The sequence below is a fragment of the Acinonyx jubatus genome, chromosome A2, assembly GCF_027475565.1.
Source record: "Acinonyx jubatus isolate Ajub_Pintada_27869175 chromosome A2, VMU_Ajub_asm_v1.0, whole genome shotgun sequence".
Lineage (NCBI taxonomy): Eukaryota > Metazoa > Chordata > Mammalia > Carnivora > Felidae > Acinonyx > Acinonyx jubatus.
The window spans coordinates 59,616,629-59,635,983 of record NC_069383.1 but is presented as its reverse complement, the minus strand read 5'-3'; the positions used below and the strand labels follow the sequence as shown (position 1 = coordinate 59,635,983).

The 19,355-nt window shown below is 35.0% G+C and overlaps 2 long non-coding RNA genes across 5 annotated transcripts in view; both read right to left on the bottom strand.

Annotated features, from left to right (window-relative positions):
- Nucleotides 1-3,103, bottom strand: part of LOC128314780 (uncharacterized) — a 51,154-nt gene extending 48,051 nt beyond the window's left edge. For both annotated transcript variants that reach the window (XR_008296821.1, XR_008296820.1), the window contains exon 1: nucleotides 2,774-3,103. This is a non-coding gene — a long non-coding RNA (uncharacterized LOC128314780). The remainder of the gene's footprint in view (nucleotides 1-2,773) is intronic.
- A 7-nt stretch (nucleotides 3,104-3,110) lies between these two features.
- Nucleotides 3,111-19,355, bottom strand: part of LOC106971344 (uncharacterized) — a 90,037-nt gene continuing 73,792 nt past the window's right edge. The window contains exons 9-10 of one of the 3 annotated variants that reach the window (XR_001429647.3): nucleotides 16,915-17,104; nucleotides 3,111-5,150 (exon numbers count right to left, since the gene is read on the bottom strand). This is a non-coding gene — a long non-coding RNA (uncharacterized LOC106971344). Of the gene's footprint in view, nucleotides 5,151-10,399; nucleotides 17,105-19,355 lie in introns of those variants that run through there. The other 2 variants (XR_008296819.1, XR_008296818.1) reach the window with 2 other exon arrangements.

Here is a 19,355-nt window from a genome sequence, read left to right as displayed (position 1 = left end):
CATTCTAAAGCAAAAACATTAGGATATAATTATAAAAACCTAAGGACCTAAAGTCTCAATTCCATAAATTATGAATTCAGTTCCTCAAAGGGTAATGTGAAGTTACTTCTTTGTCATATTAGATTACAGTCAGACTGGCTTGTTCCCACTTTATAATGTTTAAAAGAAAACTTAACAGAAATTAAGTGAGACTTTTGGATTGCTCTGGAAATGATTTCTATCAGGAGACAAAGAGTATGTACACAATATGGGCAGAGACACCTCCTCCAGACAGGAAGGTGTTTAAGGAAAAGTTTAAGGAAACACAGGAAGATGTTTAAGGAAGGTGTTTAAGTAAAAGCCTTGTTTAAGGAAGAGCTGCTATTCCCAGCTATCACCACACACTATGCCTAGGAGGACTGGCTGCTGGTGATAGTCCATACTACCAGTAGCAGAGGCTGATAGGAGATGCTCAACGTCACTCCTCATCAGGGAAATACAGATCAAAACCACACTGAGATTCCACCTTATGTCAGTCAGAGTGACTGAAATGAACAAATCAGGAGACTATAGATGCTGGAGAGGATGTGGAGAAACGGGAACTCTCTTGCACTGTTGGTGGGAATGCAAACTGGTGCAGGCGCTCTGGAAAATTGTGTGGAGGTTCCTCAAAAATTAAAAGTAGATCTACCCTATGACCCAGCAGTAGCACTGCTAGGATTTTACCCAAGGGATACAGGAATGCTGATGCATAGGGGCACTTATACCCCAATGTTTATAGCAGCAGTTTCAACAATAGCCAAATTATGGAAAGACCCTAAATGTCCATCAACTGACAAATGGATAAAGAAGATGTGGTTTATACATACAATGGATTACTATTTGGCAATAAGAAAGAATGAAATCTGGCCATTTGTAGCGATGTGGATGGAACTGGAGAGTGTTATGCTAAGTGAAATAAGTCACGCAGAGAAAGACAGATACCATATGTTTTCACTCCTATGTGGATCCTGAGAAACTTAACAGAAGACCAGGGTCCCCCCTGGAGAAGGGGGGAAAAAAGAGTTACAGAGAGGGAAGGAGGCAAACCATAAGACACTCTTAAATATTGAGAAAAACTGAGGGTTGATAGGGGTTGGGGGGAGAAGGGAAAGTGGGTGATGGGCACTGAGGAGGGCACCTGTTGGGATGAGCACTGGGTGTTGCATGAAAACCAATTTGACAATAAATCATTTTAAAAAACCTTCAACCATAAATAAGTAGTCCATTTTTTAGCTTTATATTAATAAAATCATACAATATGTAAAAAAAAAGGAGTATTGGAAGATAATTTGAAGTATATCTCTGAGGTCATGGAAAGTACAAGAGTTCAGCAGGATTTGGAAAGAATTTATCTGTAAGTCTCATGAGGGAATCAGAATTTGAAGGAATGGAGGTCCTGGCAAGACTGCGTAAGACTGGCTGTCTTCTTTGATGTCCATTTAATTTAGAAAAGTCATGCTAAGTGTGTGAGCTGCTTTCCTTTTCCTTCTCTCCCCCTTTCTCTGCCCCCTTCTGTCCCTCATTCTCTCTCTCCCTCTCCCTCTCCCTCTCCTTCTGTCTCTCTCTGTCTCTCTCATTTATTTTCATTCTCAAGTTCCTTTTCCCCCAACTAAAAAGCACAGCCTTCATATTGGCTGAACTCCTCCAAAAACAGATATCTAACTGGTAAATGGGATAGTAGTCTCCTCACAAAAGTGGAGGCAGGGGCTATGTTATTCACCTCCTACACCCTAGCTAGAGGAAGGAACTGTTGAAAATTCCCCACTGACCCAACGAATCATTATTTCATTGGTTCTTTCCTCTTTCTGTTTATAAAGACTTGTGGGGGAGGCAGCGATGAAAAATGTTTGGGGGTAGCAGAGCTAATTTGGTAGTGGAGCTAATTTGATTATCCCCCTAAGGAGAGTGTAAAGAGATATGATCCCCTAAAATTGTAATGCTTTTCTTTTTTTAAGTTTTTTTGGTGACTTTTGATTTAGATTTAATTTCAAACGTCCTGAAAATTTTAAAGACTATCAAAAGAAAACTCCCATCTGTTTATATTCACTATTAAACTTTACATTTTATTTTATCATTCTATGTTATCTATCTATCTATCTATCTATCTATCTCTACCCTGTCATCTGAAAGCTGGAGACAGTGAATTCCTTTACCCATAAATACTGCAGTAGGCTTTTTCTGAGACATCTGGTTCATTTTAGAGTATGCCAGGACAAGCAATTTGTCCCTAATTTTCCATGCTAGTGACAAAATCCAGAGCAACTAAAAAAGTTCCACTCAATATCCTATTATAAAAATATTCTTTGAAACATATTTTCCTAGAAAGCAAACTGATAAATACTAATAGGACACAGATTCATCATCATTATATAATGACAACTACTTACTAGGATTTCAAAATACACTTAGCAAAGTATTAGTCATTTTATATATAGTTCATTTTTTTCATCATAACTTTTACACAATGCTATTCTTCACAGTAAATTTATAATGGAGGCTCTATTTGTTCAAAATGGCCACAAAATATTAGCTCACTAAGGATATCCAGACATTTTATTAGTTAATATTTAATTAATTATTAAAGTATATCCCTTTATAGCAGAAAGGATGAATGTTATATCCTATTAAGACAAAATATCAAGTGCTAAGAATATGCACCAATTCTAGAAGACTATACAAAAGAGACCTTAAAGCTCTTGTTGAAAATGTAAACTGTGAGCAGGGAATTTGGGTTGCTTTGATTTTATATTACCTTTACTTTATCCTATACTTCTTCAGGGGGTAGCATAGTAGTTCATTATTCATGAACCTTAGAGTTGACTACTTGTTCACTTCTCTCCTGATGGCCCACTGTTCCTTTTCACTCCTCTCTTCTGTCCTTTTTCTTTTCCTAGTCGGGAAGGCCTGTGGAGGACTTTGGGTCTAGAATCCATAGGAGAAGAAAGAACAACAGAGGGTCAAACAGCTACAAAATTATTAGATCTTTGAAATAGCCCAGGGTAAACCATTTTTAGAATAACTTTCATGCTAAGTTCTTCCAGTTCTTTTCTCCTCTCTAAGTATCATTAACAGTAAAAAAAAAAAAAAAAAAAAAAAAAAAAAAAAAGGTTAATTTAGTACCTTCTATGTACCATGCACTGCTCTGTTATTTTATACAAAATGTAATTTAATCTTTAAAATCATCCTCTAAGGAGCAATGTAATCAATAATCAATAAAAGATTGCTATTCAAAACTCCATGACTAGAATATAAATAAGAATTTAGGGATTAGAATATGAGACTAGAATATAAAACATAATAAGATAATAGAATATAAATAATATAAAATAATAAATAAGAAAATAAGAATAACTCTCTATTTGGAGCCCATCTTATAAAATACTCATTTTTTCCCCTATTACTATTGTGTGTCACTTTGAAGAAAAAAATCCTTAGAAGTTGTTTGAGATGCTTTTTGTTCTCCACTTTCTATCTTCTCTTTCTGCTGCCTAGAACAGGTAGTATGGTTCCAGCAATCATCGTGAATCATAAAGTGATCTTGAGAATGGCAATTTTGTGTTAAACATGGCAGGGCAAGAAAAAAAGGATCCTTGGTCCTTGAGGACATTGTGAAACTTCTGTATCAGCCTGGATCTGTCCTACCTTAAGACTTCTTTTATGTGAGATAGAAATACAACTCTCCCTTATAGAAGCCACTTTAATATCATTTTTAGTTTTTCTCTTACACAGAAATTAAACCAGGCTCCAAATTTTAAGTACTTAAATATGCTGTATATGTAGGTGCTTGTACCTTGTTTGACCATAAGCTCCACAGATACATTAATGGCTATTAAATAGGGTATATTAGGATCAGGTTTTTTTAGTTTTAGATTATGCTGACTACAATAGAGGGGATGAATTAAAAAAAATATATTGGAGGCAGAAAACCATATTGGAGGTAGTTTTAGCCATCTAAGAAAAATATGATTTAAGTCAATCTAGGAAAGTTGTGGTTGGGATGGGGGAGAAATGAAGACATTGAATAAATACTTCAGATATAAAAATGTCAAGACTATAAGATTGATTGGAAGTAGGATGATGGGGAGAGAATGTGCAAGTACTAGAAACTCTTGTTTCTAAAACTGGTGGTACAACCATAAGAGTTAGTGAACACTGAGAGTAGAAATGTCAGTGGGAAAGTTCAACTTTGCACATGTTGAGCTTGAGTTATTTATGTGAAAGCCAAATGGATATGTGCAGGATGCAGCTGGATAAAAAGATTGTTGCTGTTCCTTACCAGAGGAATTCTGGCTGATGTGTCTGTGTGTGTGTGTGTGTGTGTGTGTGTGAATGAAAATTATCAACCAGAGAAAGGACATAGTAGAGAAATTAGTGAAAAGATAGTAAAATCCTGGGGAACTTCAAAATTTAAGGTTGGTGGAAGAAAACAGGTATCCAAAGGAGAAAGGTAAGAAAAAGGGAGTGAGGAATATAGATATCCAAGAGTCATTCCAAGAAATGTCATTTGAAGAAGGAGTGAATACTATAATATGCTCAGTGCAACAGATTACCACTGGGACAGACAATGAGGAAGATGTTACTGTAAATGGGAACAATGTCAGCTGATCTGCTAGGTGAAGAAAAATCTACAGAAAGTTAAGAGTGAATGGTAAATGAGGATAGTTGACCATTCTTCAGAGAAGTTTGGATGGAAAGTAAAAGGAAACATTCAGTAATAGTGAGAACAAAATATAGATTAGAAAATTATTAAATGACAGCTGATAAAAAAAATAAGACTGAAGTGTCATTATCAAATGATTGACTAAGAATTTTGGAGAAACACCTGCATCAAAATGATGACACCCCATTCTAGGTCCTGAGAAATTTTATGTTGGCTTTAATTGTTCTAAACAGAGAGCAGTAATTTAATACAAATTTCCAGTTCTTTGTAGAAATGGGTGAGGTTATTAGATAGGAAATAATAAATAAGTTTCTTTCGCTGTATTTTGCTATCGATCAAAGAATAATGAATTAAATCAAGAAGACAGGGAGGCGAATGATTGGCCTAGCAATACCTTACCAGAATTCTGCTGGCAGTTAGGATAACGATGCTCCAATCACATCTGTACTTTCTCAGTCAGCATACAGATCTGGGAATAGACTCTAAATTAGTTACCATGAAGCTAGCAAGTTCATGCAAATGTTGTAACTCACGTTTTTGAATTTCACCATTTCCCAAAGCGAGTTGACCCAATGATCTATATTTGGTGGTGATTTTTATTCCCAGATGTTGAAAACAGCTTCTTTGCTGGCAATAGGTCCTTGAGGATGCATTTTTCCCTTAGCTTTAAATAGCATACTTTAGGGAATTGGTATTACCCAAGATATAAAAAGACTAATAAGGATTTAAAATTGAATAACTCCAGTAATTCCGTTAATGGATGTGCATACAAACTGTTTCCTTGGTTAATATTATAATGGCTTATTTATCACCACATTCCTAAGAGATAACTCTCTTAAGTTTGTAACCACAAGCTTTCAGTCATCATGAGGCGCTGAGGCCACACGCCTTATTTCTTGGCACAACACAAGCAACCTTGCATAAGTCTATGTGTGAGACTTTGGAGAGCCTATCCCCTTCAATCCCCTGTGTAAAATCTCTTTTTAAAGACATCTGAACTTTATCTGTGTCTTTCTGGCTTTCATTGAGAATGTTTATTTAATTCAATGTGAGAGAATTGAACTCTGGACAAGGAGCATGATGAATTTTCTAATTCAAACTGGGTACCAAGAGGTGGCCTGTCATCATTTTCCTTTTGTTGAGCTGAAAAAAAAGATAGCAAATGAGTCTCCTTGAGAGCAGTTCCCACTTCTGTTTCAAGTTTCCCCACCAAGTCATTAAACATTCTCTGGGTTTTGTCAACAGCCTGGTAAACATCCAAAGAAAGAATCAAAATAAGATCGTTTATTTAACATTCTTCTCCTCCAACTGCTGATTAGGATAAATAGTTTGGATAAAACTTCTATCTGATCCAACAATCACAAAAAGAAAACATTTAAGCTATTGGTGAAGGTTAAATTGAGTTAGAAATACTTTAAACAGCAAAGAATTTTTTGCAAACTTTGATATTTTCTTTATCTTTAACTCATCTTGTTAAGACAATGTCAGGGCTGAGCATTAATGTTGAATAAGCTCCATAGAATCTAAGTGAAAACATAGGCATTGATTTCCAGAACAACGCATCGGTAGAAAAGTCTCAAACTCAGGGCTCCATTTAAGTAACTAAAAGAAGTTGATTCTAGCTATTTCCAAGAACTGCCTTTTCAGACTTTGGGCGAAATGTGTGCTGATTTACTTATCTCTAGAGAATCTAACAACTTAGTCAAAAATGAAAAAAAAATGTTTCTAATTACTGAAAAGACTTTTAGGCTTACAGATCACACATACTGTTATAGTGCTTTGTTTTATGTTTCTGTGCAAACTTTTTCAAGAAAATAAGTTGTAATCCTAAATAAAGATCTAGTGAAATACACTACTGAGATCTTAGTAGAGTATATGTGATGCAATAACTAAATTAATTTGCAGATCAAATTTTTAACATTTCAAGATTCTACAATAGTTCACAAAATCTCCTCTGGCTTCTGTTCCTACTAGATTTGCTCTTATTATCTGTTTTATGCTCTGATTAAAATATAATTACAAGGTCTCCAGGATGACATACACTTCAATGCATTTGTGTTTTTTCTCAGCCTGCTACTTAGAATGCTCTTTTCATTCTTTAAGACTGATTAGCATCCTATTATTCCTTTTAGAATGACCTCATATGCCACCATGGAATATTACTTTAACTTGAAATAAAAATCAACAGATGAACCATGATTCTTCGGACTTGGGTATTGGGCAGACATTTCTTCAAAAAGGAATAAAATGAGCTTGGCACTTTGGGAAAAGCAACTGACAGTAATTGTGACAAAATCTGAGCTGTCAAAAGAAAATGAGAATTTTGGAAAAATTTTTATCTACCATGGGTTTTGTAGTTTCATGATACTTTAAACACTTTTCTGATGAAATTGGTGAGGACATTAATGATTGTGACTTTGATAATGTATAATGAAATATGTCAATGTTTGGAAGAGTTACATAAATCAGTGATCTGTTTTCCAAACGATGACTGTATGAAGTTACAAAATTACATATGAGTAAAACACCCATTTAAAGTGTAAGAAAAACTAGCAGATTTTAACAAAACAGGATAAAGAAAGTTGATTAATATGATTTCAGATCTTACATTTCAACTAACTGTAACTACTTTTTCACACGTTTTGGTGTAGGATCAAAAAATATTTACAATTATCTGAAAATTCTCCTTCTCTTTCCAATTACGTATCTGTTGGAAAACAGATTTTCTTTATGCACTTCAACAACAACAACAAAATAATGCTACAGATTGCCAGAAGAAAAATGTAAGAATTCAAGTGTCTTCAATTAAGACATCAAAAAGATTTCCAAGAGTAAAACAGTGACACCCTTGTCACCAAATTTTTGAATATATGGTTAGTTTTCAGAATAACTGCCAGTAAGTATGTTTTGATGTAGCAAGTATAAATTCCTCCATGAAAAATGTGAGTGTCACTTTACAAATTTTAACTAAACTCATTTTCTGAATCCAAGTAAAGTATTTGCCTGATGAAAAAAAAATTATATTCTTGATAATCTCATTTAAATTCAAGGATTTCTTTATGATTATAGCTCCAATATACATTATTTCAATCCCTTTCTTCGCATCTAAATTTGGCAAAAAGAGAGTGGAGCTGGGCTGTGCAACTAATGCAATTCTCAGGGGCCTAGGCCACTTCTTATTAACTTCTCAACCTTGACCTCAGGCCTAGGCCACTTCCTGTACCACATATGCAGTACTGTGTCATCTGATGTTCTGCATAGCTGGGACTTGAGCTTCCCTTAAAGGTGCATGGTGGTTGCTGGGAAACCATAATACGACAGGAAAAGAGAGATGAAAAGCATATGCATTAGAATTTTGAAATATTATCATCACCACATTGTTTTATGTATATACTTCCCATCTACTTGTTTCCTTACATCTGTTTTATAAACTTAATATACTAGAGACATGTTCTCATGTCATCAAAATATTCCTCTAAATTATAATATTTAAACTTTGAATACATTTTATCACATTTCATCCTGAGGACATATTATAATTGATTTAAGAAGTCTGTTGTTAAACACTTAAGTGTCCAATTTATTGTTGTTATAAACAATAAGTGAACATCTTTTCACCTGTTCACCCAAATATTTGTATTCATTCATGATTATTTCCTTAGGACAAATTACTTATAAGGGAATTCTTGACTTAAAGACTATATTTTTGAAGTCTTGGGATTTTTTCCCCAAAATTATTCCCTAGGCTATTGTGCAAATTTACATTCTGCCAAGAACTGTAGGAGTGAATATTATTTCATGTGTGAAATGGTCATTTAGATATGTTTTGTAAATATCCTATATACATTTACTGCCCATTTTATTATTTGCATCTTAGGCTTTTTGTTATTGTTTTAATTATTTGTACTATAACTTGGTGATGTTAATAATGCCTACCTGTTCTTTCTTTTGGTTGCATTTAATTGTCCATCATTATATTTTTAAACTTTATGATTCTTTTATGACTGTCTTTTTAAAACAGCAGATGCCAGATTTTTATATTTTGTCAAATTTCAATAGAGAAATTTAACTTATTCACATATTTTTACAACTAGTATCTAGTTGTTGCTTTTTTTTTCTTCACAAGTATCCTCTTTGCTTTCTGCTTTTAATTTATCTTAATAAGCTATCCCCCTTCCTGTCTTTTGCTGTTTAGACCATGTTTTCTTTGCACTTTTCTTTAGTATTATGGATACTTTATTTTTCTCCGCGGTATTGAGGTTTAATTGACAAATAGAATTGAAAGCTATTAAAGTGTACCATCTAATGACCTGATCTATGTACACACACTGTGAAAGGATTTCTCCCATTGAGTTAACTAACGAATCCATCACCTCACTTATTTACCTTTTCTTTTTCTGAGTTACATTCTACTCTTAACGAATTTCAATTATACAATACAGTGGGTATCAACTGTAGTCGCTACGTTCTACATTAGATTGTTAGAACTTATTCATTTCATAACTGAAACTTGTGCCCTTTCAGTAGGCATCTCCCTATCTCCTCCAGCCCCCAGCTCTGGGCACCCACTTTTCTATTCTGTGTCTATAAGTTAGGCTTTTATCTTTTTATTTTTATTTTATTTTATTTTATTTTATTTTATTTTTTTGGTACGATTCCAAATACAAGTGATTTAATACAGTATTATCTTTCTTTGGCTTATTTCACTTCACATAAAAGCCCTCTGGGGTTCATCTTTGTTGTCTCAAATGACAGAATTTCCTTCTTTTTAAAGACTGAATAATATTCCATTGTATATATTCACCTCGTTTTCTTGATCCATTCATCCACTGTTGTATACTTAGATGAATTCCATAAATTGGCTATTGTGAACAATGCTGCAATGAACATGGTGCTACAGATATCTTTTTGAGCTCATGATTTTGTTTCCTTTGGGATTGCTATATCATGGGATTGCTGGATCATGTGGCAGCTTTATTTTTAATTTCTTGAGGAACCTCCATACCGTTTTCCACAGTGATTCTACCAATTTACATTCACACCAAAAGTGTACAGGGGTTTCTTTTTCGCAACATCCTCTCCAGTGTTTGTTATCTCTTGTCTTTTTGAAAATAGCTACCTTAATGAGCATGAGGTAACATATCATGGTAGTTTTGATTTGAATTTCCCTGACGATTAGTGATATTGAACATTTTTTTCATGTACCTGTTGGCCATCTGCATGTCATCATTGGAAAAATGTCTATTCAGGTCCTTTGCCCAATATTTTTCTCAAGTTTTTATGTAAATTACAGTTAGTTAACATACAGTGTAATATTAGTTCCAGGTGTAGAAGTTGGTGATTCATCACTTACATACAACACCAGGTGCTCATTAGAATGAGGGTCCTCCTTATCGTTTGCCCAATTTTTAATTGGGTTATTTGGATTTTTTGTGCTATTGGGTTGTACGTGTCATTTGTATATTTTGGGTATTAACTCCTTATCAGATATATGGTTTCCAAATATTTTCTCCCATTTCATAGGTTGCTTTTTCATTTTATTGATGGTTCCCTTTGCTGTTGCAGAAAACTTTTGATTTGCTGTGTTCCTAATTGTTTGTTTTTGCTTTTGTTGATTTTGCTTTTGGTGACAAATCAAAAAAAAAAAAAAACCTATGCCAAGACCAATGTCAAGGATTTTACTCCTTTTTTCCTCCAGAAGTTTTATGGTTTCAGGACTTAAAGTCTTTAATGTATTTTGAGTTGATTTTTGTGTATGGTGGAAGATAGGGGTCTGGTTTCATTCTTTTGATTGTGGCTGTCAAGCTTTCCCATTACCATTTAATGAAAAGATTATCCTTTTTTCATTGTATATTCTTGATTCCTTTGTCAAAAATAATTGAACATACATATATGGACTTACTTCTGGACCCATTATTCTGTTCCATTGCTGTAGGTGTCTGTTTTTATGCTAATACCATACTGTTTTTATTACTATAATTTTGTAATACAGTTTGAAATCAGGAAGCTGTAATTCTTCCAGCTTGGTTCTTCTTTCTGGAGATTGTTTTGATTATTTGAGGTCTTTTGTGGTTTTATAAATTGGATACTTTAGATCTACTTATGGAAGCAGTGGTTATTCTTTAGTTAGTAAAATACGTTTTAATCACAGCAAAAATAATCTACTTTGCATCTGTTTCTTACAGTAATAACATTTGAATTCTTTCTCTGTTGCATTACCAATTCAGTTGTTGCATTCCATAAGGAAAAAACTCTTTGGGTGGGTTTTTGGTGATCATTTTTATATTAGGTTAGAATGACAATATTGAAACAGAACCAAAATTAAAAGAACTCAGTGAAGCTCCATATACACATCATCCAGATTCAAGTAAGACTACTTGAATCTATCCTTTTTCACTTAAAAATATTTAAACCAATGTTTTTCTAAGTGTCAATAATGAAAACTAACCCATGTAATATCATCTGTAAAAATCATAATTTTCACTTTCTAATCTCCCTCTTATTTTTCCAAGTTTTTGTTGATACGCACATATCAATGTTAAATGACTAATTTTTATATTTACATACAAAAAAGTAAGAATATTTGGACACATACATTATTGTTAATCTGCAAAAGCAATGATTTAGACTTATTCTATGTTTTCTGGGTTTTTTTTCCCACAATTTTCTTTCATTCTATTATTCTCCATTCTCTTTTGTATTATTCTCCAATCTATCACAGCATGTATTTGAGTCTTCTTTACCAGAAAAGTATGAGGGTAGCATCCTTCCTAAGCTTTTGCATGTCTGATAATGTCCACCAGCTTGTCTTTCACATAAATGAATTTGGCTGACCATAGAATTTTGCCAAACATTGAAAACATGACTTCATCACTTTCTGGAAGTTAAACTATTTTTGCATCTGGATGCTTATAGTATTTTTTAAAGTTTATCTTATAATTCAAAACGCATGAGGTTAAGTATAGATAACAACTTACTTGTTCTACTTTCCCTGAAACTTGACAATCTCTTATACTCTGAGTATATTTTTTTACAACTCAAAAAACGTTCTTTTTAATTGTCTCTTTAACACTTGCTTCTGATTTATCCATTCTGTTACCTTTTCTTAATTTCTATTTTATATATGGAAATATATAAAACAGACCAAATCCTTTAGTCTGTCATACATCTATCTTAATTTTCCTCATTTTACTCATTTTCTTCTTTGTGTAAGAGTCTTTTTGGAGCTTGGTTTCTGTTTCATATATTCTATATTCTAAGGTCAGATGTTTTCTGCCATCATGTTTACAGTGTCAAATTCAGCAAACATGTTTTTCACTTCCACACATCTTTCTCTGACATTAGATTTTCTTTCATATATTTTTTTGGGGAGAGTGACTGTGTAGAAGCAGGGGATGGGCAGAGAGCAGGGGGACAGAGGATCCAAAGCAGTGTCTGCACTGACAGCAGAGAGCCCGATGTAGGACTTGAATCCACCAAACCTGAGATCATGACCTGAGACGAAGTCAGATGCTTAACTGACTCAGCCACTCAGGTGCTCCTGAAACCGGCTTGTCATAGTTTGAACAATTTAGAAGGATTTCTTCAGTTTCTTTTAGGAGGGCCTTGCCATTCTCCAGTTTTTAGCACAGGCAAAGGTGTTTCTCTGTTTTCATGCTTCTTTTCAATCCTCCTTCTATGAGCTAGCTGTAGTATTCTAATAATCTCATCCATAGGGAAGGTAAACTTTTCGTGACATTTGTATGACTGTTTTTGACATTTTCTTCCAAAGTTCTTGCTATTCCTTCAGGATATCTTTATCCATCCCCCCACAATGCATTAGTCTTCCATCACTTGTCACCAGGAATATTTTAGTGGTCTCCATTACCTCTTCCTCTAAACCATAATGTACAGAAATTTCAGACTGGACATGGAGATGGTCTTATTTCACTGAGACTGGTGGTAGTTGCATAATCCTATCCCCATTTTCCCTCCTCCACCAAGTTTAGATGGAAGAAAAGGAATTAAAATAATTCAGTATTAAATGCAAAATTATTTTGAAATCTCTCTAAATATTGATTTCATCACATAACTATCCTGGCTCAAAAACTGTCAGTGGACCCCAAATGCCTATGGGATAAAATGGAAACATTGCAAATTCTCATCCAAGGTTGGTCATAGTATGCTTTTTAAATAGTTTTTCCAGTCTCAGCTCATATATCTCCTCAACTCAGTTTTTGCTCCAATGAGATTATTTCCTCATTTTTTCCAAATAAGCCATACTCAATTCTACCTGCACACTTTCCCTCACACTATATCATTGGTCTGGAATGCCTTGCATGTTGTAGGTAAATTCTCCCCACTATTTTATTCCTAGCTCAAGAATTACTTCTTTTATTGAGCTATCTAAAACCCTTCACAGCTTATATAGCATTTCCTTTCCTGTGTGACTCATGTTAGTAATTAGATGATGTTGAATATTTTATCGTACGTTGAGTGAAGAGTTGTCTCATTTCTTCCACTTTGATAATACCTAGATAAGCGGCACTTGGCATTAATACTTTTGATCTTCATTTTGCTTCAACATTATTTATACTGAAGTAGCCAACAAATGGTTGCTGTTTAAATATATGAGCAAAGGGATAAAACAAAACAAAAAGACCTAGCAATTTGCTTTCACTGTAAGGTACATTACACATTCTTGGAGAAAAGTCTAAAGTCTCATTGGAAAGTTAAAGTGAACTAAAGTGATTTTAATCAATAGTTTTTAATAAAGTTAAAATTATTGTAAAATAAAATTAGAGCACATTCTATGGTATCATTTTTAGGGAGAGATAATTGCCTCCTCATGATGGGCTTTGAAGTAAAATAATTCTGAATTCAACTCTCTATTCTGCCACTGTCTAATGGACTCCTCTTGAATAGGTTTCTAATTCCCCTTTACCCTTTCTTCATTCACAAAATGGAAATAATAATGTCCAATTATATCATTAATATGAGGATATTAAATGGAGACTAAATATTTAAAATATCTCTAGAGGTACAGTGTCTATTACACAGGAAATAAAAAATCCTATTTATCGAATGTGTTTGTATCTCCTCAAAATACATTAATTCATTAACCATAACTTGATGAGTTGAGTAGTATTATTACCTCAATTACAGATAAGGAAATAGATAATTAATTTTCCAAGATCATTTAGCTAAAAACAAAACAAAACAAAACAAAACAAACAACAGAACAAAACAAAAAACAGAAAATGTGGCGGCACCAGACAATTTATGTTGTGTATGTCCAGAGCCCACACTCTTGACTACTAGGCTACGCTGCCACCCAGATGCACAGAGAGTGTTCATCTCTATCCTTATTCATTGATTCACAATGCCAGTCAGATCTCATGTAAGATACATGCCCTCTTTGCAGATCTAGTATAAGCTTGTTGGGATATTAATGGGAAATGATAATCCTCCATTTCTCATGAAATATGAATATAGGAGAGGAGAGATTTTAAAAATATCATATTACTACAGAAAGTCATCAAATATCTCTTCTGGAGATTTTCAATAATATTATTTGGAACGGTTAAGGAATTTCTGGAGGAAACTTACAACATTTCACAGTCTCCTTTGAGCCCATTATTCATATAATTCGATTTCCTAGATCTATTGATGTATGATAAAGATGTTTCCCTTCATGTAGAAACAAATTAACTAGCATCCTAAGTTGGTAAGAGTTGGCATTTCTAAACTAGGTTTCTGTTTGTACTTATATTTTTTCAAAAATTAAAAAATTTTTATTACATGTAAATTTAAATGAGACCATACTTTTTTTTATAGTTAATGAGGGAAATATAGTCCACAAAGTTTAAAACATCTAATTTTCAAAGCCTTTTTTGTGGCTTTAACACATTCTGCACATTTTAGTTAAAGTAATTAAATGACATTCTTACAACATTAATAGCATAGATGTATTGAGAGACACAGAAGCAGGAGCAGGGAAGGAAACAAGAGGGAAGTGAGAGGATAGCAATGGAAGAGTCGCTGAGTAGGTTTGAGACACTGCAGAATATGGATATAGCTCAGCCTCAGAATCCGTATCGGAACATGATGACAATTCTAAAGGCAGCTCCCAGACTCAGCCTTTTGGATGTGGGTGGTGTGAACATGTGGGGGTGTGTGAATGTTTTTTCCTGGCTGGACAGACACTTTCGCCCTGTTGCCAAAGCCATGTTGTGTGTATGAAAGATGAACTCCCTGTTCCTGGTGCTGTTACAGGCACCAGGAAGCAGTAGGAACACGCTGGAATCCAACTTTCTTTTGGAAAACCAGACCAATTGTTGAAAAGAAGCCTCAAAACATTGAGTTGATACTTGTGCGGAAAATCATTCTTATGAGATTTGTATACCAGTTATTTAAATATAAAGAAACTGAGGTAAGGAGATAGGACATTGTAAAAATACAACTGCAGTGGCCTTAACTCGTCATTTGGATCAAGCTTTGTGATTTTGTCATAGAGCCAATGATAAGAAAATCATGCAGGATGGTGGCCAGTCAACTTCTTCAACACAAAGAGAAATATCAGAATTTTCACCTGTGAGGTCATTCCTACATTTTATCACCTTTCAGTAATGACATTTTTCTTTACAAATACTGAGCATAGACACATATGGGTATGGGACATAAAAAAGAGGAAAGAAGTGAAAAAATATGTATTGCTTAAGTAGGTTGGAATCAGGCAGATATCCCTTAGTCTTTACAAAAATCCTCTCAATAGCCCTTGCATATGGTATTATGACCATTTTCCACAAAGGAAACTGAAGCCTAACTACTTACTTATAACTGATGGAGAGGGACTTGGTTGTTTGACCACAAATGTCACATGTAAGCTTTCCATGGAATCAGATATTCCTCAGATTGTACTGGCTTTGCCGCAACTATAGAAAAGATGCTTTTTTCCTGTATATTTGGTGTAGTTTCTTCTCAAGATGTATGATTTAATAGACATACCTTACTCTCACGATGCATTATAATGAGTGTTTGAAAGTTTGGACTCCTGGAGTAAATCTGGATTTAAAGACAAGCTGTCAACTACTATTGTGTAATCTTGGAAGTTTCTTTAACAATCTTGTGCTCAGAACAGTAAAAGGACACTCAGAACTAAGAAGACCTGAATAAAGTGTGGACTTCAGTTAAACATAATGTACTGAGATTGGTTCCTTAATTATATTAATGTAAGATGTTAATTATAATGTTAATACCTCTGGGTGTGGGATATATAGGAACTCTCTGTACTATCTTTCCAATTTTTATGTAAAGTTAAAACTCTTCTAAAAATTAAGTTTTGTTAAAAAATACTGTGCTTGTGGGGCACCTGGGTGGCTCAGTTGGTTAAGCATCCGACTTTGGCTCAGGTCATGATCTCACAGTTTGTGGGTTCAAGCCCCACGTCGGGCTCTGTGCTGACAGCTCAGAGCCCGGAGCCTACTTCTGATTCTGTGTCTCCTTCTCTCTCTGCCCCTCCCCTGCTCATGCTCTGTCCCTCTCTGTCTCAAAAATAAATAAAACATTAAAAAAAAATACTGTGCTTGCGTCACCTGCCTAGTTCAGTTGGTAGAGCAAGTGGCTGTGGATCTTAGGGTTGTAAGTCTGAGCCCCATGTTGGGTACAGAGATTACTTAAAAAATACTGTGCTTCACCGGGCTTCCTGTGAGCATATAGCCCACTTCAGATCCTCTGTCCCTCTCTGTCTGCCCTCCCCCACTCACACTCGCTCTCTCTCAAAAATAAATAAACATTAAAAAAAAAATACTGTGCTTTACCGTCCTCATGATTTTCTTAGGAAAATTTGATGAATTAATACATATACAGTACTTAGCTCCTGGTAAATATCAATATGTAAATAAATGTCAGCTATTGTGGGCATTCTTAGGAAAGGGAGAGGTTTGGGCAGAGAAGGAAACTTTTACTATTGGAAATCTACTCAAAGTATGCAAAGAACCAGTAATCACATTCAAGGCAGGGTTCCTGCCTTCCTGTGCACCAAGAATTTGTTTCACAAAGGTCTTATCAGGGATATGATTTCTAAAATCGGCAAGTATCCCTAGATTTTCTGAGATGAGTTTACTTGCCTGCTTTTCTCCAACTTGTTCCCTGTTACAAGTTCAGGGTGAGACTAAGAGAAAGCACAAGAAGAGGAATTCAATGAAGCACTGAAGAGAAGCAGTTAATTCCACATTCAAGTTAAGGTTATTTACCTGAAGGTTTAGTGTGGCTCTGAATGTCTGAACTATGAGACTCACTGTTAGAAACTCAAGATCCTGCTGTCCCAGTTTGCCAGTCACTAGTGGCCAATCACCAAATTCCCTCATTCCTCAATACTTGGCTGTATTGCCTTCTGTTGCAATTTTTTTTTCTTTTTTTTTTGTACATAGGATGAAAAATTCACTGTAGAGCCAAAGAAAGAAAGCATATGTGAAAAGATAGCACTTCCATTAGTAAATGAAAGTAGGTGTCAGATGAAAGGAATTCATGACCAGAGTGAGTATCTGTGAATCATCTTGAGAAAACTCACCACTTGGTTGACTTCCGGCACATTAAAAACTTGAGGCACAAAATCCCCCTGTTCCCTTTTTAACATAGTGCTCGTTTTATTTTCTCATGCAAAATTAAATCTCAAAAACAGGGAACACTTAACTTGAAAAGATTTTCCTATCACTGAAATTGTATCAGTGTTTCCCAATCTTGGATGTGTATGCAAACCTCCCAGGAGGCCTTGTCAAAAGACATTATAATTCAGTGATTCTCAGATGAATCTTAGAATCTGAGATCTGCATTTCTAATAAGCTTTTAGACCTTTGAACTGGATTTTGGCGAGTAAAGTTATGAATGGTTAAACTTAGATGTCTGCACATGAAGTTTGAACTCAATTAGGGACCAGCAGTGTGTCTATCACCAAGAAAATAAACTAGCGAAACTCAAAAGAACGTACGTGCCATCGCTTCTTTTTTGATAGAAATTATTGCTGAGCTCAATAATTCTGAACCACGGCAGTATCAGAGGAACATTCACAAATTGCCCCTGTATAATCTGCAGAAATTTTTATTTGGTTGGTCTGGTGCAGGCCTGAGAATTAGTATTTTTTGAAAGCTTGTCAGATGGCTCCATCATGCAATCGAGATTGAGAACCACTATGGAAGTGACATCACCTTAATTAATGTCTTTCCACTCAAACTTATTTGTTGGTTAGCTTTCTCACATCACCCAAGTGGTGCTAAATTCTGAAGCAAAACAAAGTAAGTAGCCACTAGCCTCTAGGATTCTGAAATAAAATGTTTAAAAATGCTGTGTATCTCTTATCCCTTTGTTACAGATTCACTATGCATATATGAAAGCTATGTAGATCATCAGAATTTTTGTTGAATATGCACGGAATACTTGAACTATGTGGCTGATGGAAAATGGACTTTGGGCAGACATTTGTGTAGGCTTGGCATATCTATCTGGTGTGTTTAAAACTCGTCCTATCAATAACCAACCGGTCTCGAAACAACACTGAGAATAACATGGGTGACAGAATCTCTCTGGTCTAATTAAAGGATATGGGTATCAAGCTAGTACTGACGTATAACACATTAATGATACAGTGTTTAAATGGTACTATCGCAGCTCTCAGCCTCCCACCTGCCTATCAGAAAGGAAGAGAAAATTTTAAAAGTGTTACAAATAGTAGGGCCAGACCTTGCTTTTCCTTGGGTCTGTGCAAGGGAAGAGAAGTGGTGTCCCGTACTCAGCATAGGACTCTGAATACAATCAGGACAGACTGCTGACACATTTCTCCTTCACTCCACCCTTGGAACCAAGCCAGAAGCTGGGCTTCAAAGTATATCTAAGTGAAAGTTCATTTCAGTTTTATCAACAAACATGAGTGCGGCCAAGTAATTCTGAATTACCCTTATATAAACAATGTTTATCTGTTATTTCCCTTTGAAAATAACTATTGTGTTTTTTGAATAAGCCAATAAAATATTGTTTTTCTTTGTGATTCCTGACATGGTTTTTATACACAGTCCACCATTAAAACCTACTTTTGAAGGTTCCCAAGATTTGAAAAACATTTAGTGCTTTGCCCATGAATGAGAGTGCAAACACGAAAAGGCATACTCAGTATCAATGAATATTAAGGGGTATCATGATATTACCATGAAGCATTTCCCCCCTCTTCCTACTACTAAATTATTCCTACTTTAGAGGATAATGAGGGTTAAGTGAGAAAATATGCACTGTATTCAATAAGTTGTAAAGCTTTCTTCTGTTAATGGTTAGCTGCCTGGAGCACAAAAACTCAAATTAGGTCTGTGCTGTCCTACATGGAGTTTATGCATGACCCAGCGGTGGAGATTATAGTAGAGTGAAAAAAGTATGTGTCCGTGCATTTAGGGTTAACCCAGGGCACTTCTGCAGTCAAATTCACAGGCAGGGATACCCTTTCAGCTTCCTGTACTCTCAAACCCACTGTGATTCATTTTGCTTTTAATCATTATAAACAGGCCCAAACGGTGGTGGCATTTACAGCTCCTTTTTGGCCTTTGCTTTTTACAGTTGGTGCTTCCTAAACTTGTTCTTACGGAGCCTGAACACTTCTGCAGAAGTACTGGACCTGGATGGAGGAGGAACGAGCATGGTCTCAGACAGGTGC